Here is a 19,981-nt window from a genome sequence, read left to right as displayed (position 1 = left end):
CAGACCGCCCCGGGACATGGGGCCCGCGTCAGGATGGCCGAGCGGTCTAAGGCGCTGCGTTCAGGTCGCAGTCTCCCCTGGAGGCGTGGGTTCGAATCCCACTCCTGACAAAAAGCTTGCTCAGTGCCGTCTCCAGTCGGGTGCAAATGGGTGAAGCAGCCTGACGCAGGGAACGTGCGCCGATAGGCGTAGGTGTATCCCCTGCCTCTTCCGATTTAGCTCGTGCTCCATAGGATGGAAGCGGATGCTCTGGCTTTTTGACTCGAATATAACCTGATCACAACAGATGGCCGTGCAGCCCAGTGCTGGTTTAAGAATGCCTCGTGTCTTCAGGCCCCTATTCCTTCAGGTTACCCCTTTGGAATAGTCGTCCGAAAAAGACGGGAAAGGAAAAGCATGTAAGCTCCCACACACTGCGTTAGCATTAGCGGTTGGAATCTGATGGGAGAAAAGCAACCTGGCTCGCCGTCAAGCAATCCATCCCTGGTCTCCCACGTGACAGGCGGGGATACGCACCACTATACTAACGAGGAGCGCTTGCTTGGCGCTTGAAGACACTTCCTCTTGCGGCTACTACTGTTTCCGGTTTCGTCTTTTCTTTTCATTCCTCCCAGAGGAGCGCATGAAAACGTTTCCATCTGCGCCATCCTCACCCCTCCAATGCTATGGTCCCTGCTCCTCCTGGTGCACTGCAAACACTCATTCAGCCGGTTCTTTCAGTTTGAATAATTAGGTCTTCAAAGGCTGGAAGTAGGGCGCAAGACATGCCAATGCCAAAAGCGTGGCTGTGTGCTTCCAGCTGTGAAATGTCACTGGTGGATGTTGAAGACATTACTTCCAAGGCAGCAGGTCCAAGCGATTTAGCGTTTGTACAAGAAGCAGGAAGAGAGAAACGGCACTCCGCCTTTTTCTGGGCAGGCCGAAGCGACAGGAGAAGGGCGCCGTAGTGGGCAGGATTCGAGCCGACGCGGGGAGACCCCAATGGCTTTCTAGCCCATCGCCTTAACCGCTCGGCCACGACTACAGGGAGCGCCGCCGCCGCCGGCTTGCGATCATTTAACACGGAGGGCGAGGCGGCGGCGGTAACCTTTTTCAATGTCGCTCTCCGCTTCCCCCCAAAAAAAGCCAAATGACATGCTAGCACTCGGACACCCTTCAGAAGACTGAAGGGTGGCTTAAAGCTGGAAGGATTAGGTCTCCCCGTTCCGACGCGACAATCGAACTTCCTTAGGCAGAGAGAAAGCAACATCGAGGAACGTCAACAAGACTTTAGAAGCTGCGCCACACGCCGCTTTCAGTCGCAGACACAGCAGTTTTAAAGGCAGGAATCGCCTTTGCGAACGCCATGAGAAACAGAACGCAAGCTCAGGTCCTGCGGTTTAACAAACAGCCACGGCTTTCAAGCGACATTTCTTTTCTGGAGCGAATTCACTTTCAACTTCAAGAAATTCACACAACTTGCGAAATACGAAATACAAATCTGGCTCATCGCTGCACAAGAAATACCGCCGGCTGGCAAGAAAATGACAACGGTGTTTTTCCTTAACGAAAAACTTCCCATGGAGAAAAACAACGGCTGTGCGTCTCTGTCGGCTTGATTCAGTTTAATGCAAGTATTCATTCTCCTCCTGGAAAATACAGCTTGCGAAAGATGAAATACAATTCTTGGCTTTTCTGGGTGAGTGCAGAAGAAATCCTGCCGGCTGGCAGAAGAATTCCAGCCTTTTTTACTCTTTAACCAGAAACTTGCGAATGATACAAAGCAAGCGGGGTGCGTTTCTGTGCAGCTGTTAACTGAACAGCTGCTGCTTCAAGCCCACCCAGGGCTCATTCCGATTTCAACATCATGCCCCCTGAAGGTAGACTGGATTTCTTTGCGAAGCATTCACCTTTTGGACGTTTCAGGAAAGGTGCGTGTCGATGCCAGACTTGAAAAGCTTTCCATACAAAGAAACAACATAGTGCTTTTGATTGATGGGAAACGGCAAGAGCGGTTTGAGCAGCTCCGGCCTCTCAACCGCTTTACAATGTGATCGGCACCTCGGTAGCCAGTTTAGAAGGCTGAAAAGGATGCTGGAAGCACAGCGACGTTCTAAAACCAGCGCTTGAAAAGCATCTGCATACATAAAATGTCCATTTCCCCAAAGATGAATCTGCATCTTCAGAAGATTGTCAGCTATACGTTTTCGTTCTTTGTTTCCTTTTTTTACGACAAGCTTTCGAGAAATGAACTGTCTATTGTGATGAAGGCTGCATTAGAAATTGTGCATCTAGCTTAGTTCAATGAAATCGGGAGGTGCACCTGTCTCAAGCGGATGGCTCTTTGCAGGCACACTACGGAAACCTGCGGGCGCAAGTTGGGAGAAGTGACTCTTGCAGAGTGTTGAGCTTCGAGAAGAGGGCTCCGCTCAGGAAGATATTTCCACATGTTGAAGAGTCGCTTTTCGCCCTTTCTTTCCCACATTTTTCCAGTGCGGTTATTGATCGCGTTCAAAATGTTTTCCCAACGTACGTGTTACCTGCAAAATCACAGTGAAACTGTTATGCCGAAAAGATTCCTAATAGTTATTGTATTAGAATAGCTCTCCAATTTCTTAGCCTTCGTACACGCAATGTTTAAGGAAACGCTAGAGTAAATGAAACTGTAAATAGACAGGAGCTCTTCTTAGTTTTCATACAAGTTATGATGGCTGCAGCTCCTATCTGCGTCCGGGTGACCGGAGCCAAGGGATTATCTGCGGAACCTTTGATTTATCTCTCGGGCAAGGAGCTAGATACGCCCTTTTCATCTCGGTTTGATCACACCTGTGCATTAAAACGCAGTGCTCGGTACCATCGAGGTGTAAGAGGTTCAAGGATGAGCGGGAAACTTTGTTAATAAGGAGACGGGCACCGCCCAACGTGGGGCTCGAACCCACGACCCTGAGATTAAGAGTCTCATGCTCTACCGACTGAGCTAGCCGGGCGCCGGTGGAGCTGGTGGTTAACTTGTCCCTGTTGACGGCAATTTGACAAGGTATACTTCCTGGCTTTTCATCATGTGCTGACCGGATTCGAGAGTAGCACACCCTGTTCTTTGTTGATTACTGTACCTCCAGCAGCGCAAATGTCAGTAATCATTGAAATGTACGACCTACAATCTCCTCAGCATGCCCGCGTGGACTCCTCAGTGATCATCCTTCTACGTTCTGCTGTAGTTTTCATGCAAGTGAAAACCGTGCTCCAAATAACAGCGGCACAGTTGTATCCTGCGGTAAGCATTCTTCTAATTCCATCGTTTTGCTCCAGGTAAAAGGTAGCGCATCATAGTGTTGATATTCCAAGGTTTCAGAGTCCGTATTGGATGGCTTGGATGCAGACATCGCTCAGAGCTCCCAGTATGATTTTCCCGAGTTCAGTTTTGCAGTGTTTTAGTGCTTTACTACTTCCAGTGGGCCTTTGAATGCTCTGCTAAGTAGAGACGTGACATAATTACTAATGCGACCGAGTGTGCTGGCTGTTCCTGGTTCGTAATGATTAACGCGAGAAATCAATATAGACATAACTGCTTCGATTTCGAGGTTCAGTTGAAGCTTTCAAAGAAACTATCAAAGACCTCAGAACAACCGAAGACACATTTGGTCATCTCCGTATTGGTGAAGATTAAAGAGTCCCGCAAGTGTCAAGCTTGCACAAACACACACGAGAGAGAAACTCAGGACAGAATTTAAAGAAAGGGAGATGCAGACTATCTGAAGGCACTTTGCTAACCCAATGGCATGCTTAGGAATCGTGCATAGGACACATGTAGCAGAGGATGGTTTCGATCCATCGACCTCTAGGTTATGGGCCCAGCACGCTTCCGCTGCGCCGCTCTGCTGACGGCCTCTCTGGGTGTGGCGCACAACTGCTCTTTTTATTTCCTACATAAGTGATGAAAGAGTTGAAAGTTTCAACGACAAACGCAGACGTCACTTTGAGCGCTTGGTGTTGTAGCACAAATCATCACATGCTGCTCTACACTGGATTATAAAAGCCGACACATTTTCCAAACATTTTAATGCTGGAGTCACACTGTAGTATTAATAACAGTGCGATACTCGAGGAGCGTAGTGGGATCGCGGTGGCTCATCAGACCGCCCCGGGACAGGGGGCCCGCGTCAGGATGGCCGAGCGGTCTAAGGCGCTGCGTTCAGGTCGCAGTCTCCCCTGGAGGCGTGGGTTCGAATCCCACTCCTGACAAAAAGCTTGCTCAGTGCCGTCTCCAGTCGGGTGCAAATGGGTGAAGCAGCCTGACGCAGGGAACGTGCGCCGATAGGCGTAGGTGTATCCCCTGCCTCTTCCGATTTAGCTCGTGCTCCATAGGATGGAAGCGGATGCTCTGGCTTTTTGACTCGAATATAACCTGATCACAACAGATGGCCGTGCAGCCCAGTGCTGGTTTAAGAATGCCTCGTGTCTTCAGGCCCCTATTCCTTCAGGTTACCCCTTTGGAATAGTCGTCCGAAAAAGACGGGAAAGGAAAAGCATGTAAGCTCCCACACACTGCGTTAGCATTAGCGGTTGGAATCTGATGGGAGAAAAGCAACCTGGCTCGCCGTCAAGCAATCCATCCCTGGTCTCCCACGTGACAGGCGGGGATACGCACCACTATACTAACGAGGAGCGCTTGCTTGGCGCTTGAAGACACTTCCTCTTGCGGCTACTACTGTTTCCGGTTTCGTCTTTTCTTTTCATTCCTCCCAGAGGAGCGCATGAAAACGTTTCCATCTGCGCCATCCTCACCCCTCCAATGCTATGGTCCCTGCTCCTCCTGGTGCACTGCAAACACTCATTCAGCCGGTTCTTTCAGTTTGAATAATTAGGTCTTCAAAGGCTGGAAGTAGGGCGCAAGACATGCCAATGCCAAAAGCGTGGCTGTGTGCTTCCAGCTGTGAAATGTCACTGGTGGATGTTGAAGACATTACTTCCAAGGCAGCAGGTCCAAGCGATTTAGCGTTTGTACAAGAAGCAGGAAGAGAGAAACGGCACTCCGCCTTTTTCTGGGCAGGCCGAAGCGACAGGAGAAGGGCGCCGTAGTGGGCAGGATTCGAGCCGACGCGGGGAGACCCCAATGGCTTTCTAGCCCATCGCCTTAACCGCTCGGCCACGACTACAGGGAGCGCCGCCGCCGCCGGCTTGCGATCATTTAACACGGAGGGCGAGGCGGCGGCGGTAACCTTTTTCAATGTCGCTCTCCGCTTCCCCCCAAAAAAAGCCAAATGACATGCTAGCACTCGGACACCCTTCAGAAGACTGAAGGGTGGCTTAAAGCTGGAAGGATTAGGTCTCCCCGTTCCGACGCGACAATCGAACTTCCTTAGGCAGAGAGAAAGCAACATCGAGGAACGTCAACAAGACTTTAGAAGCTGCGCCACACGCCGCTTTCAGTCGCAGACACAGCAGTTTTAAAGGCAGGAATCGCCTTTGCGAACGCCATGAGAAACAGAACGCAAGCTCAGGTCCTGCGGTTTAACAAACAGCCACGGCTTTCAAGCGACATTTCTTTTCTGGAGCGAATTCACTTTCAACTTCAAGAAATTCACACAACTTGCGAAATACGAAATACAAATCTGGCTCATCGCTGCACAAGAAATACCGCCGGCTGGCAAGAAAATGACAACGGTGTTTTTCCTTAACGAAAAACTTCCCATGGAGAAAAACAACGGCTGTGCGTCTCTGTCGGCTTGATTCAGTTTAATGCAAGTATTCATTCTCCTCCTGGAAAATACAGCTTGCGAAAGATGAAATACAATTCTTGGCTTTTCTGGGTGAGTGCAGAAGAAATCCTGCCGGCTGGCAGAAGAATTCCAGCCTTTTTTACTCTTTAACCAGAAACTTGCGAATGATACAAAGCAAGCGGGGTGCGTTTCTGTGCAGCTGTTAACTGAACAGCTGCTGCTTCAAGCCCACCCAGGGCTCATTCCGATTTCAACATCATGCCCCCTGAAGGTAGACTGGATTTCTTTGCGAAGCATTCACCTTTTGGACGTTTCAGGAAAGGTGCGTGTCGATGCCAGACTTGAAAAGCTTTCCATACAAAGAAACAACATAGTGCTTTTGATTGATGGGAAACGGCAAGAGCGGTTTGAGCAGCTCCGGCCTCTCAACCGCTTTACAATGTGATCGGCACCTCGGTAGCCAGTTTAGAAGGCTGAAAAGGATGCTGGAAGCACAGCGACGTTCTAAAACCAGCGCTTGAAAAGCATCTGCATACATAAAATGTCCATTTCCCCAAAGATGAATCTGCATCTTCAGAAGATTGTCAGCTATACGTTTTCGTTCTTTGTTTCCTTTTTTTACGACAAGCTTTCGAGAAATGAACTGTCTATTGTGATGAAGGCTGCATTAGAAATTGTGCATCTAGCTTAGTTCAATGAAATCGGGAGGTGCACCTGTCTCAAGCGGATGGCTCTTTGCAGGCACACTACGGAAACCTGCGGGCGCAAGTTGGGAGAAGTGACTCTTGCAGAGTGTTGAGCTTCGAGAAGAGGGCTCCGCTCAGGAAGATATTTCCACATGTTGAAGAGTCGCTTTTCGCCCTTTCTTTCCCACATTTTTCCAGTGCGGTTATTGATCGCGTTCAAAATGTTTTCCCAACGTACGTGTTACCTGCAAAATCACAGTGAAACTGTTATGCCGAAAAGATTCCTAATAGTTATTGTATTAGAATAGCTCTCCAATTTCTTAGCCTTCGTACACGCAATGTTTAAGGAAACGCTAGAGTAAATGAAACTGTAAATAGACAGGAGCTCTTCTTAGTTTTCATACAAGTTATGATGGCTGCAGCTCCTATCTGCGTCCGGGTGACCGGAGCCAAGGGATTATCTGCGGAACCTTTGATTTATCTCTCGGGCAAGGAGCTAGATACGCCCTTTTCATCTCGGTTTGATCACACCTGTGCATTAAAACGCAGTGCTCGGTACCATCGAGGTGTAAGAGGTTCAAGGATGAGCGGGAAACTTTGTTAATAAGGAGACGGGCACCGCCCAACGTGGGGCTCGAACCCACGACCCTGAGATTAAGAGTCTCATGCTCTACCGACTGAGCTAGCCGGGCGCCGGTGGAGCTGGTGGTTAACTTGTCCCTGTTGACGGCAATTTGACAAGGTATACTTCCTGGCTTTTCATCATGTGCTGACCGGATTCGAGAGTAGCACACCCTGTTCTTTGTTGATTACTGTACCTCCAGCAGCGCAAATGTCAGTAATCATTGAAATGTACGACCTACAATCTCCTCAGCATGCCCGCGTGGACTCCTCAGTGATCATCCTTCTACGTTCTGCTGTAGTTTTCATGCAAGTGAAAACCGTGCTCCAAATAACAGCGGCACAGTTGTATCCTGCGGTAAGCATTCTTCTAATTCCATCGTTTTGCTCCAGGTAAAAGGTAGCGCATCATAGTGTTGATATTCCAAGGTTTCAGAGTCCGTATTGGATGGCTTGGATGCAGACATCGCTCAGAGCTCCCAGTATGATTTTCCCGAGTTCAGTTTTGCAGTGTTTTAGTGCTTTACTACTTCCAGTGGGCCTTTGAATGCTCTGCTAAGTAGAGACGTGACATAATTACTAATGCGACCGAGTGTGCTGGCTGTTCCTGGTTCGTAATGATTAACGCGAGAAATCAATATAGACATAACTGCTTCGATTTCGAGGTTCAGTTGAAGCTTTCAAAGAAACTATCAAAGACCTCAGAACAACCGAAGACACATTTGGTCATCTCCGTATTGGTGAAGATTAAAGAGTCCCGCAAGTGTCAAGCTTGCACAAACACACACGAGAGAGAAACTCAGGACAGAATTTAAAGAAAGGGAGATGCAGACTATCTGAAGGCACTTTGCTAACCCAATGGCATGCTTAGGAATCGTGCATAGGACACATGTAGCAGAGGATGGTTTCGATCCATCGACCTCTAGGTTATGGGCCCAGCACGCTTCCGCTGCGCCGCTCTGCTGACGGCCTCTCTGGGTGTGGCGCACAACTGCTCTTTTTATTTCCTACATAAGTGATGAAAGAGTTGAAAGTTTCAACGACAAACGCAGACGTCACTTTGAGCGCTTGGTGTTGTAGCACAAATCATCACATGCTGCTCTACACTGGATTATAAAAGCCGACACATTTTCCAAACATTTTAATGCTGGAGTCACACTGTAGTATTAATAACAGTGCGATACTCGAGGAGCGTAGTGGGATCGCGGTGGCTCATCAGACCGCCCCGGGACAGGGGGCCCGCGTCAGGATGGCCGAGCGGTCTAAGGCGCTGCGTTCAGGTCGCAGTCTCCCCTGGAGGCGTGGGTTCGAATCCCACTCCTGACAAAAAGCTTGCTCAGTGCCGTCTCCAGTCGGGTGCAAATGGGTGAAGCAGCCTGACGCAGGGAACGTGCGCCGATAGGCGTAGGTGTATCCCCTGCCTCTTCCGATTTAGCTCGTGCTCCATAGGATGGAAGCGGATGCTCTGGCTTTTTGACTCGAATATAACCTGATCACAACAGATGGCCGTGCAGCCCAGTGCTGGTTTAAGAATGCCTCGTGTCTTCAGGCCCCTATTCCTTCAGGTTACCCCTTTGGAATAGTCGTCCGAAAAAGACGGGAAAGGAAAAGCATGTAAGCTCCCACACACTGCGTTAGCATTAGCGGTTGGAATCTGATGGGAGAAAAGCAACCTGGCTCGCCGTCAAGCAATCCATCCCTGGTCTCCCACGTGACAGGCGGGGATACGCACCACTATACTAACGAGGAGCGCTTGCTTGGCGCTTGAAGACACTTCCTCTTGCGGCTACTACTGTTTCCGGTTTCGTCTTTTCTTTTCATTCCTCCCAGAGGAGCGCATGAAAACGTTTCCATCTGCGCCATCCTCACCCCTCCAATGCTATGGTCCCTGCTCCTCCTGGTGCACTGCAAACACTCATTCAGCCGGTTCTTTCAGTTTGAATAATTAGGTCTTCAAAGGCTGGAAGTAGGGCGCAAGACATGCCAATGCCAAAAGCGTGGCTGTGTGCTTCCAGCTGTGAAATGTCACTGGTGGATGTTGAAGACATTACTTCCAAGGCAGCAGGTCCAAGCGATTTAGCGTTTGTACAAGAAGCAGGAAGAGAGAAACGGCACTCCGCCTTTTTCTGGGCAGGCCGAAGCGACAGGAGAAGGGCGCCGTAGTGGGCAGGATTCGAGCCGACGCGGGGAGACCCCAATGGCTTTCTAGCCCATCGCCTTAACCGCTCGGCCACGACTACAGGGAGCGCCGCCGCCGCCGGCTTGCGATCATTTAACACGGAGGGCGAGGCGGCGGCGGTAACCTTTTTCAATGTCGCTCTCCGCTTCCCCCCAAAAAAAGCCAAATGACATGCTAGCACTCGGACACCCTTCAGAAGACTGAAGGGTGGCTTAAAGCTGGAAGGATTAGGTCTCCCCGTTCCGACGCGACAATCGAACTTCCTTAGGCAGAGAGAAAGCAACATCGAGGAACGTCAACAAGACTTTAGAAGCTGCGCCACACGCCGCTTTCAGTCGCAGACACAGCAGTTTTAAAGGCAGGAATCGCCTTTGCGAACGCCATGAGAAACAGAACGCAAGCTCAGGTCCTGCGGTTTAACAAACAGCCACGGCTTTCAAGCGACATTTCTTTTCTGGAGCGAATTCACTTTCAACTTCAAGAAATTCACACAACTTGCGAAATACGAAATACAAATCTGGCTCATCGCTGCACAAGAAATACCGCCGGCTGGCAAGAAAATGACAACGGTGTTTTTCCTTAACGAAAAACTTCCCATGGAGAAAAACAACGGCTGTGCGTCTCTGTCGGCTTGATTCAGTTTAATGCAAGTATTCATTCTCCTCCTGGAAAATACAGCTTGCGAAAGATGAAATACAATTCTTGGCTTTTCTGGGTGAGTGCAGAAGAAATCCTGCCGGCTGGCAGAAGAATTCCAGCCTTTTTTACTCTTTAACCAGAAACTTGCGAATGATACAAAGCAAGCGGGGTGCGTTTCTGTGCAGCTGTTAACTGAACAGCTGCTGCTTCAAGCCCACCCAGGGCTCATTCCGATTTCAACATCATGCCCCCTGAAGGTAGACTGGATTTCTTTGCGAAGCATTCACCTTTTGGACGTTTCAGGAAAGGTGCGTGTCGATGCCAGACTTGAAAAGCTTTCCATACAAAGAAACAACATAGTGCTTTTGATTGATGGGAAACGGCAAGAGCGGTTTGAGCAGCTCCGGCCTCTCAACCGCTTTACAATGTGATCGGCACCTCGGTAGCCAGTTTAGAAGGCTGAAAAGGATGCTGGAAGCACAGCGACGTTCTAAAACCAGCGCTTGAAAAGCATCTGCATACATAAAATGTCCATTTCCCCAAAGATGAATCTGCATCTTCAGAAGATTGTCAGCTATACGTTTTCGTTCTTTGTTTCCTTTTTTTACGACAAGCTTTCGAGAAATGAACTGTCTATTGTGATGAAGGCTGCATTAGAAATTGTGCATCTAGCTTAGTTCAATGAAATCGGGAGGTGCACCTGTCTCAAGCGGATGGCTCTTTGCAGGCACACTACGGAAACCTGCGGGCGCAAGTTGGGAGAAGTGACTCTTGCAGAGTGTTGAGCTTCGAGAAGAGGGCTCCGCTCAGGAAGATATTTCCACATGTTGAAGAGTCGCTTTTCGCCCTTTCTTTCCCACATTTTTCCAGTGCGGTTATTGATCGCGTTCAAAATGTTTTCCCAACGTACGTGTTACCTGCAAAATCACAGTGAAACTGTTATGCCGAAAAGATTCCTAATAGTTATTGTATTAGAATAGCTCTCCAATTTCTTAGCCTTCGTACACGCAATGTTTAAGGAAACGCTAGAGTAAATGAAACTGTAAATAGACAGGAGCTCTTCTTAGTTTTCATACAAGTTATGATGGCTGCAGCTCCTATCTGCGTCCGGGTGACCGGAGCCAAGGGATTATCTGCGGAACCTTTGATTTATCTCTCGGGCAAGGAGCTAGATACGCCCTTTTCATCTCGGTTTGATCACACCTGTGCATTAAAACGCAGTGCTCGGTACCATCGAGGTGTAAGAGGTTCAAGGATGAGCGGGAAACTTTGTTAATAAGGAGACGGGCACCGCCCAACGTGGGGCTCGAACCCACGACCCTGAGATTAAGAGTCTCATGCTCTACCGACTGAGCTAGCCGGGCGCCGGTGGAGCTGGTGGTTAACTTGTCCCTGTTGACGGCAATTTGACAAGGTATACTTCCTGGCTTTTCATCATGTGCTGACCGGATTCGAGAGTAGCACACCCTGTTCTTTGTTGATTACTGTACCTCCAGCAGCGCAAATGTCAGTAATCATTGAAATGTACGACCTACAATCTCCTCAGCATGCCCGCGTGGACTCCTCAGTGATCATCCTTCTACGTTCTGCTGTAGTTTTCATGCAAGTGAAAACCGTGCTCCAAATAACAGCGGCACAGTTGTATCCTGCGGTAAGCATTCTTCTAATTCCATCGTTTTGCTCCAGGTAAAAGGTAGCGCATCATAGTGTTGATATTCCAAGGTTTCAGAGTCCGTATTGGATGGCTTGGATGCAGACATCGCTCAGAGCTCCCAGTATGATTTTCCCGAGTTCAGTTTTGCAGTGTTTTAGTGCTTTACTACTTCCAGTGGGCCTTTGAATGCTCTGCTAAGTAGAGACGTGACATAATTACTAATGCGACCGAGTGTGCTGGCTGTTCCTGGTTCGTAATGATTAACGCGAGAAATCAATATAGACATAACTGCTTCGATTTCGAGGTTCAGTTGAAGCTTTCAAAGAAACTATCAAAGACCTCAGAACAACCGAAGACACATTTGGTCATCTCCGTATTGGTGAAGATTAAAGAGTCCCGCAAGTGTCAAGCTTGCACAAACACACACGAGAGAGAAACTCAGGACAGAATTTAAAGAAAGGGAGATGCAGACTATCTGAAGGCACTTTGCTAACCCAATGGCATGCTTAGGAATCGTGCATAGGACACATGTAGCAGAGGATGGTTTCGATCCATCGACCTCTAGGTTATGGGCCCAGCACGCTTCCGCTGCGCCGCTCTGCTGACGGCCTCTCTGGGTGTGGCGCACAACTGCTCTTTTTATTTCCTACATAAGTGATGAAAGAGTTGAAAGTTTCAACGACAAACGCAGACGTCACTTTGAGCGCTTGGTGTTGTAGCACAAATCATCACATGCTGCTCTACACTGGATTATAAAAGCCGACACATTTTCCAAACATTTTAATGCTGGAGTCACACTGTAGTATTAATAACAGTGCGATACTCGAGGAGCGTAGTGGGATCGCGGTGGCTCATCAGACCGCCCCGGGACAGGGGGCCCGCGTCAGGATGGCCGAGCGGTCTAAGGCGCTGCGTTCAGGTCGCAGTCTCCCCTGGAGGCGTGGGTTCGAATCCCACTCCTGACAAAAAGCTTGCTCAGTGCCGTCTCCAGTCGGGTGCAAATGGGTGAAGCAGCCTGACGCAGGGAACGTGCGCCGATAGGCGTAGGTGTATCCCCTGCCTCTTCCGATTTAGCTCGTGCTCCATAGGATGGAAGCGGATGCTCTGGCTTTTTGACTCGAATATAACCTGATCACAACAGATGGCCGTGCAGCCCAGTGCTGGTTTAAGAATGCCTCGTGTCTTCAGGCCCCTATTCCTTCAGGTTACCCCTTTGGAATAGTCGTCCGAAAAAGACGGGAAAGGAAAAGCATGTAAGCTCCCACACACTGCGTTAGCATTAGCGGTTGGAATCTGATGGGAGAAAAGCAACCTGGCTCGCCGTCAAGCAATCCATCCCTGGTCTCCCACGTGACAGGCGGGGATACGCACCACTATACTAACGAGGAGCGCTTGCTTGGCGCTTGAAGACACTTCCTCTTGCGGCTACTACTGTTTCCGGTTTCGTCTTTTCTTTTCATTCCTCCCAGAGGAGCGCATGAAAACGTTTCCATCTGCGCCATCCTCACCCCTCCAATGCTATGGTCCCTGCTCCTCCTGGTGCACTGCAAACACTCATTCAGCCGGTTCTTTCAGTTTGAATAATTAGGTCTTCAAAGGCTGGAAGTAGGGCGCAAAAGACATGCCAATGCCAAAAGCGTGGCTGTGTGCTTCCAGCTGTGAAATGTCACTGGTGGATGTTGAAGACATTACTTCCAAGGCAGCAGGTCCAAGCGATTTAGCGTTTGTACAAGAAGCAGGAAGAGAGAAACGGCACTCCGCCTTTTTCTGGGCAGGCCGAAGCGACAGGAGAAGGGCGCCGTAGTGGGCAGGATTCGAGCCGACGCGGGGAGACCCCAATGGCTTTCTAGCCCATCGCCTTAACCGCTCGGCCACGACTACAGGGAGCGCCGCCGCCGCCGGCTTGCGATCATTTAACACGGAGGGCGAGGCGGCGGCGGTAACCTTTTTCAATGTCGCTCTCCGCTTCCCCCCAAAAAAAGCCAAATGACATGCTAGCACTCGGACACCCTTCAGAAGACTGAAGGGTGGCTTAAAGCTGGAAGGATTAGGTCTCCCCGTTCCGACGCGACAATCGAACTTCCTTAGGCAGAGAGAAAGCAACATCGAGGAACGTCAACAAGACTTTAGAAGCTGCGCCACACGCCGCTTTCAGTCGCAGACACAGCAGTTTTAAAGGCAGGAATCGCCTTTGCGAACGCCATGAGAAACAGAACGCAAGCTCAGGTCCTGCGGTTTAACAAACAGCCACGGCTTTCAAGCGACATTTCTTTTCTGGAGCGAATTCACTTTCAACTTCAAGAAATTCACACAACTTGCGAAATACGAAATACAAATCTGGCTCATCGCTGCACAAGAAATACCGCCGGCTGGCAAGAAAATGACAACGGTGTTTTTCCTTAACGAAAAACTTCCCATGGAGAAAAACAACGGCTGTGCGTCTCTGTCGGCTTGATTCAGTTTAATGCAAGTATTCATTCTCCTCCTGGAAAATACAGCTTGCGAAAGATGAAATACAATTCTTGGCTTTTCTGGGTGAGTGCAGAAGAAATCCTGCCGGCTGGCAGAAGAATTCCAGCCTTTTTTACTCTTTAACCAGAAACTTGCGAATGATACAAAGCAAGCGGGGTGCGTTTCTGTGCAGCTGTTAACTGAACAGCTGCTGCTTCAAGCCCACCCAGGGCTCATTCCGATTTCAACATCATGCCCCCTGAAGGTAGACTGGATTTCTTTGCGAAGCATTCACCTTTTGGACGTTTCAGGAAAGGTGCGTGTCGATGCCAGACTTGAAAAGCTTTCCATACAAAGAAACAACATAGTGCTTTTGATTGATGGGAAACGGCAAGAGCGGTTTGAGCAGCTCCGGCCTCTCAACCGCTTTACAATGTGATCGGCACCTCGGTAGCCAGTTTAGAAGGCTGAAAAGGATGCTGGAAGCACAGCGACGTTCTAAAACCAGCGCTTGAAAAGCATCTGCATACATAAAATGTCCATTTCCCCAAAGATGAATCTGCATCTTCAGAAGATTGTCAGCTATACGTTTTCGTTCTTTGTTTCCTTTTTTTACGACAAGCTTTCGAGAAATGAACTGTCTATTGTGATGAAGGCTGCATTAGAAATTGTGCATCTAGCTTAGTTCAATGAAATCGGGAGGTGCACCTGTCTCAAGCGGATGGCTCTTTGCAGGCACACTACGGAAACCTGCGGGCGCAAGTTGGGAGAAGTGACTCTTGCAGAGTGTTGAGCTTCGAGAAGAGGGCTCCGCTCAGGAAGATATTTCCACATGTTGAAGAGTCGCTTTTCGCCCTTTCTTTCCCACATTTTTCCAGTGCGGTTATTGATCGCGTTCAAAATGTTTTCCCAACGTACGTGTTACCTGCAAAATCACAGTGAAACTGTTATGCCGAAAAGATTCCTAATAGTTATTGTATTAGAATAGCTCTCCAATTTCTTAGCCTTCGTACACGCAATGTTTAAGGAAACGCTAGAGTAAATGAAACTGTAAATAGACAGGAGCTCTTCTTAGTTTTCATACAAGTTATGATGGCTGCAGCTCCTATCTGCGTCCGGGTGACCGGAGCCAAGGGATTATCTGCGGAACCTTTGATTTATCTCTCGGGCAAGGAGCTAGATACGCCCTTTTCATCTCGGTTTGATCACACCTGTGCATTAAAACGCAGTGCTCGGTACCATCGAGGTCTAAGAGGTTCAAGGATGAGCGGGAAACTTTGTTAATAAGGAGACGGGCACCGCCCAACGTGGGGCTCGAACCCACGACCCTGAGATTAAGAGTCTCATGCTCTACCGACTGAGCTAGCCGGGCGCCGGTGGAGCTGGTGGTTAACTTGTCCCTGTTGACGGCAATTTGACAAGGTATACTTCCTGGCTTTTCATCATGTGCTGACCGGATTCGAGAGTAGCACACCCTGTTCTTTGTTGATTACTGTACCTCCAGCAGCGCAAATGTCAGTAATCATTGAAATGTACGACCTACAATCTCCTCAGCATGCCCGCGTGGACTCCTCAGTGATCATCCTTCTACGTTCTGCTGTAGTTTTCATGCAAGTGAAAACCGTGCTCCAAATAACAGCGGCACAGTTGTATCCTGCGGTAAGCATTCTTCTAATTCCATCGTTTTGCTCCAGGTAAAAGGTAGCGCATCATAGTGTTGATATTCCAAGGTTTCAGAGTCCGTATTGGATGGCTTGGATGCAGACATCGCTCAGAGCTCCCAGTATGATTTTCCCGAGTTCAGTTTTGCAGTGTTTTAGTGCTTTACTACTTCCAGTGGGCCTTTGAATGCTCTGCTAAGTAGAGACGTGACATAATTACTAATGCGACCGAGTGTGCTGGCTGTTCCTGGTTCGTAATGATTAACGCGAGAAATCAATATAGACATAACTGCTTCGATTTCGAGGTTCAGTTGAAGCTTTCAAAGAAACTATCAAAGACCTCAGAACAACCGAAGACACATTTGGTCATCTCCGTATTGGTGAAGATTAAAGAGTCCCGCAAGTGTCAAGCTTGCACAAACACACACGAGAGAGAAACTCAGGACAGAATTTAAAGAAAGGGAGATGCAGACTATCTGAAGGCACTTTGCTAACCCAATGGCATGCTTAGGAATCGTGCATAGGACACATGTAGCAGAGGATGGTTTCGATCCATCGACCTCTAGGTTATGGGCCCAGCACGCTTCCGCTGCGCCGCTCTGCTGACGGCCTCTCTGGGTGTGGCGCACAACTGCTCTTTTTATTTCCTACATAAGTGATGAAAGAGTTGAAAGTTTCAACGACAAACGCAGACGTCACTTTGAGCGCTTGGTGTTGTAGCACAAATCATCACATGCTGCTCTACACTGGATTATAAAAGCCGACACATTTTCCAAACATTTTAATGCTGGAGTCACACTGTAGTATTAATAACAGTGCGATACTCGAGGAGCGTAGTGGGATCGCGGTGGCTCATCAGACCGCCCCGGGACAGGGGGCCCGCGTCAGGATGGCCGAGCGGTCTAAGGCGCTGCGTTCAGGTCGCAGTCTCCCCTGGAGGCGTGGGTTCGAATCCCACTCCTGACAAAAAGCTTGCTCAGTGCCGTCTCCAGTCGGGTGCAAATGGGTGAAGCAGCCTGACGCAGGGAACGTGCGCCGATAGGCGTAGGTGTATCCCCTGCCTCTTCCGATTTAGCTCGTGCTCCATAGGATGGAAGCGGATGCTCTGGCTTTTTGACTCGAATATAACCTGATCACAACAGATGGCCGTGCAGCCCAGTGCTGGTTTAAGAATGCCTCGTGTCTTCAGGCCCCTATTCCTTCAGGTTACCCCTTTGGAATAGTCGTCCGAAAAAGACGGGAAAGGAAAAGCATGTAAGCTCCCACACACTGCGTTAGCATTAGCGGTTGGAATCTGATGGGAGAAAAGCAACCTGGCTCGCCGTCAAGCAATCCATCCCTGGTCTCCCACGTGACAGGCGGGGATACGCACCACTATACTAACGAGGAGCGCTTGCTTGGCGCTTGAAGACACTTCCTCTTGCGGCTACTACTGTTTCCGGTTTCGTCTTTTCTTTTCATTCCTCCCAGAGGAGCGCATGAAAACGTTTCCATCTGCGCCATCCTCACCCCTCCAATGCTATGGTCCCTGCTCCTCCTGGTGCACTGCAAACACTCATTCAGCCGGTTCTTTCAGTTTGAATAATTAGGTCTTCAAAGGCTGGAAGTAGGGCGCAAGACATGCCAATGCCAAAAGCGTGGCTGTGTGCTTCCAGCTGTGAAATGTCACTGGTGGATGTTGAAGACATTACTTCCAAGGCAGCAGGTCCAAGCGATTTAGCGTTTGTACAAGAAGCAGGAAGAGAGAAACGGCACTCCGCCTTTTTCTGGGCAGGCCGAAGCGACAGGAGAAGGGCGCCGTAGTGGGCAGGATTCGAGCCGACGCGGGGAGACCCCAATGGCTTTCTAGCCCATCGCCTTAACCGCTCGGCCACGACTACAGGGAGCGCCGCCGCCGCCGGCTTGCGATCATTTAACACGGAGGGCGAGGCGGCGGCGGTAACCTTTTTCAATGTCGCTCTCCGCTTCCCCCCAAAAAAAGCCAAATGACATGCTAGCACTCGGACACCCTTCAGAAGACTGAAGGGTGGCTTAAAGCTGGAAGGATTAGGTCTCCCCGTTCCGACGCGACAATCGAACTTCCTTAGGCAGAGAGAAAGCAACATCGAGGAACGTCAACAAGACTTTAGAAGCTGCGCCACACGCCGCTTTCAGTCGCAGACACAGCAGTTTTAAAGGCAGGAATCGCCTTTGCGAACGCCATGAGAAACAGAACGCAAGCTCAGGTCCTGCGGTTTAACAAACAGCCACGGCTTTCAAGCGACATTTCTTTTCTGGAGCGAATTCACTTTCAACTTCAAGAAATTCACACAACTTGCGAAATACGAAATACAAATCTGGCTCATCGCTGCACAAGAAATACCGCCGGCTGGCAAGAAAATGACAACGGTGTTTTTCCTTAACGAAAAACTTCCCATGGAGAAAAACAACGGCTGTGCGTCTCTGTCGGCTTGATTCAGTTTAATGCAAGTATTCATTCTCCTCCTGGAAAATACAGCTTGCGAAAGATGAAATACAATTCTTGGCTTTTCTGGGTGAGTGCAGAAGAAATCCTGCCGGCTGGCAGAAGAATTCCAGCCTTTTTTACTCTTTAACCAGAAACTTGCGAATGATACAAAGCAAGCGGGGTGCGTTTCTGTGCAGCTGTTAACTGAACAGCTGCTGCTTCAAGCCCACCCAGGGCTCATTCCGATTTCAACATCATGCCCCCTGAAGGTAGACTGGATTTCTTTGCGAAGCATTCACCTTTTGGACGTTTCAGGAAAGGTGCGTGTCGATGCCAGACTTGAAAAGCTTTCCATACAAAGAAACAACATAGTGCTTTTGATTGATGGGAAACGGCAAGAGCGGTTTGAGCAGCTCCGGCCTCTCAACCGCTTTACAATGTGATCGGCACCTCGGTAGCCAGTTTAGAAGGCTGAAAAGGATGCTGGAAGCACAGCGACGTTCTAAAACCAGCGCTTGAAAAGCATCTGCATACATAAAATGTCCATTTCCCCAAAGATGAATCTGCATCTTCAGAAGATTGTCAGCTATACGTTTTCGTTCTTTGTTTCCTTTTTTTACGACAAGCTTTCGAGAAATGAACTGTCTATTGTGATGAAGGCTGCATTAGAAATTGTGCATCTAGCTTAGTTCAATGAAATCGGGAGGTGCACCTGTCTCAAGCGGATGGCTCTTTGCAGGCACACTACGGAAACCTGCGGGCGCAAGTTGGGAGAAGTGACTCTTGCAGAGTGTTGAGCTTCGAGAAGAGGGCTCCGCTCAGGAAGATATTTCCACATGTTGAAGAGTCGCTTTTCGCCCTTTCTTTCCCACATTTTTCCAGTGCGGTTATTGATCGCGTTCAAAATGTTTTCCCAACGTACGTGTTACCTGCAAAATCACAGTGAAACTGTTATGCCGAAAAGATTCCTAATAGTTATTGTATTAGAATAGCTCTCCAATTTCTTAGCCTTCGTACACGCAATGTTTAAGGAAACGCTAGAGTAAATGAAACTGTAAATAGACAGGAGCTCTTCTTAGTTTTCATACAAGTTATGATGGCTGCAGCTCCTATCTGCGTCCGGGTGACCGGAGCCAAGGGATTATCTGCGGAACCTTTGATTTATCTCTCGGGCAAGGAGCTAGATACGCCCTTTTCATCTCGGTTTGATCACACCTGTGCATTAAAACGCAGTGCTCGGTACCATCGAGGTGTAAGAGGTTCAAGGATGAGCGGGAAACTTTGTTAATAAGGAGACGGGCACCGCCCAACGTGGGGCTCGAACCCACGACCCTGAGATTAAGAGTCTCATGCTCTACCGACTGAGCTAGCCGGGCGCCGGTGGAGCTGGTGGTTAACTTGTCCCTGTTGACGGCAATTTGACAAGGTATACTTCCTGGCTTTTCATCATGTGCTGACCGGATTCGAGAGTAGCACACCCTGTTCTTTGTTGATTACTGTACCTCCAGCAGCGCAAATGTCAGTAATCATTGAAATGTACGACCTACAATCTCCTCAGCATGCCCGCGTGGACTCCTCAGTGATCATCCTTCTACGTTCTGCTGTAGTTTTCATGCAAGTGAAAACCGTGCTCCAAATAACAGCGGCACAGTTGTATCCTGCGGTAAGCATTCTTCTAATTCCATCGTTTTGCTCCAGGTAAAAGGTAGCGCATCATAGTGTTGATATTCCAAGGTTTCAGAGTCCGTATTGGATGGCTTGGATGCAGACATCGCTCAGAGCTCCCAGTATGATTTTCCCGAGTTCAGTTTTGCAGTGTTTTAGTGCTTTACTACTTCCAGTGGGCCTTTGAATGCTCTGCTAAGTAGAGACGTGACATAATTACTAATGCGACCGAGTGTGCTGGCTGTTCCTGGTTCGTAATGATTAACGCGAGAAATCAATA

At 49.0% G+C, this 19,981-nt stretch overlaps 10 non-coding genes across 10 annotated transcripts; 5 read left to right on the top strand and 5 right to left on the bottom strand.

Moving 5' to 3' along the window:
* Positions 1-27: 27 nt before the first annotated feature.
* Positions 28-110, top strand: trnal-cag (transfer RNA leucine (anticodon CAG)). The gene has a single exon. It is a non-coding gene; the product is annotated as a tRNA-Leu (tRNA).
* Positions 111-2,893: 2,783 nt separating this feature from the next.
* Positions 2,894-2,966, bottom strand: trnak-cuu (transfer RNA lysine (anticodon CUU)). Its single transcript has one exon. It is a non-coding gene; the product is annotated as a tRNA-Lys (tRNA).
* Positions 2,967-4,138: 1,172 nt separating this feature from the next.
* trnal-cag (transfer RNA leucine (anticodon CAG)) lies at positions 4,139-4,221 on the top strand. Its single transcript has one exon. It is a non-coding gene; the product is annotated as a tRNA-Leu (tRNA).
* Positions 4,222-7,004: 2,783 nt separating this feature from the next.
* Positions 7,005-7,077, bottom strand: trnak-cuu (transfer RNA lysine (anticodon CUU)). Its single transcript has one exon. It is a non-coding gene; the product is annotated as a tRNA-Lys (tRNA).
* A 1,172-nt stretch (positions 7,078-8,249) lies between these two features.
* On the top strand, positions 8,250-8,332 carry trnal-cag (transfer RNA leucine (anticodon CAG)). The gene has a single exon. It is a non-coding gene; the product is annotated as a tRNA-Leu (tRNA).
* Positions 8,333-11,115: 2,783 nt separating this feature from the next.
* Positions 11,116-11,188, bottom strand: trnak-cuu (transfer RNA lysine (anticodon CUU)). Its single transcript has one exon. It is a non-coding gene; the product is annotated as a tRNA-Lys (tRNA).
* A 1,172-nt stretch (positions 11,189-12,360) lies between these two features.
* trnal-cag (transfer RNA leucine (anticodon CAG)) lies at positions 12,361-12,443 on the top strand. The gene has a single exon. It is a non-coding gene; the product is annotated as a tRNA-Leu (tRNA).
* A 2,785-nt stretch (positions 12,444-15,228) lies between these two features.
* Positions 15,229-15,301, bottom strand: trnak-cuu (transfer RNA lysine (anticodon CUU)). Its single transcript has one exon. It is a non-coding gene; the product is annotated as a tRNA-Lys (tRNA).
* A 1,172-nt stretch (positions 15,302-16,473) lies between these two features.
* On the top strand, positions 16,474-16,556 carry trnal-cag (transfer RNA leucine (anticodon CAG)). Its single transcript has one exon. It is a non-coding gene; the product is annotated as a tRNA-Leu (tRNA).
* Positions 16,557-19,339: 2,783 nt separating this feature from the next.
* trnak-cuu (transfer RNA lysine (anticodon CUU)) lies at positions 19,340-19,412 on the bottom strand. The gene has a single exon. It is a non-coding gene; the product is annotated as a tRNA-Lys (tRNA).
* Positions 19,413-19,981: the final 569 nt, after the last annotated feature.

Source organism: Lepisosteus platostomus, chromosome 26 (assembly GCF_059453375.1).
Source record: "Lepisosteus platostomus isolate fLepPlt1 chromosome 26, fLepPlt1.hap1, whole genome shotgun sequence".
In the NCBI taxonomy this organism is placed as follows: Eukaryota; Metazoa; Chordata; class Actinopteri; order Semionotiformes; family Lepisosteidae; genus Lepisosteus; species Lepisosteus platostomus.
Note: the sequence above shows the minus strand (reverse complement) of the source record. Positions and strands in the feature narration are given on the sequence as shown.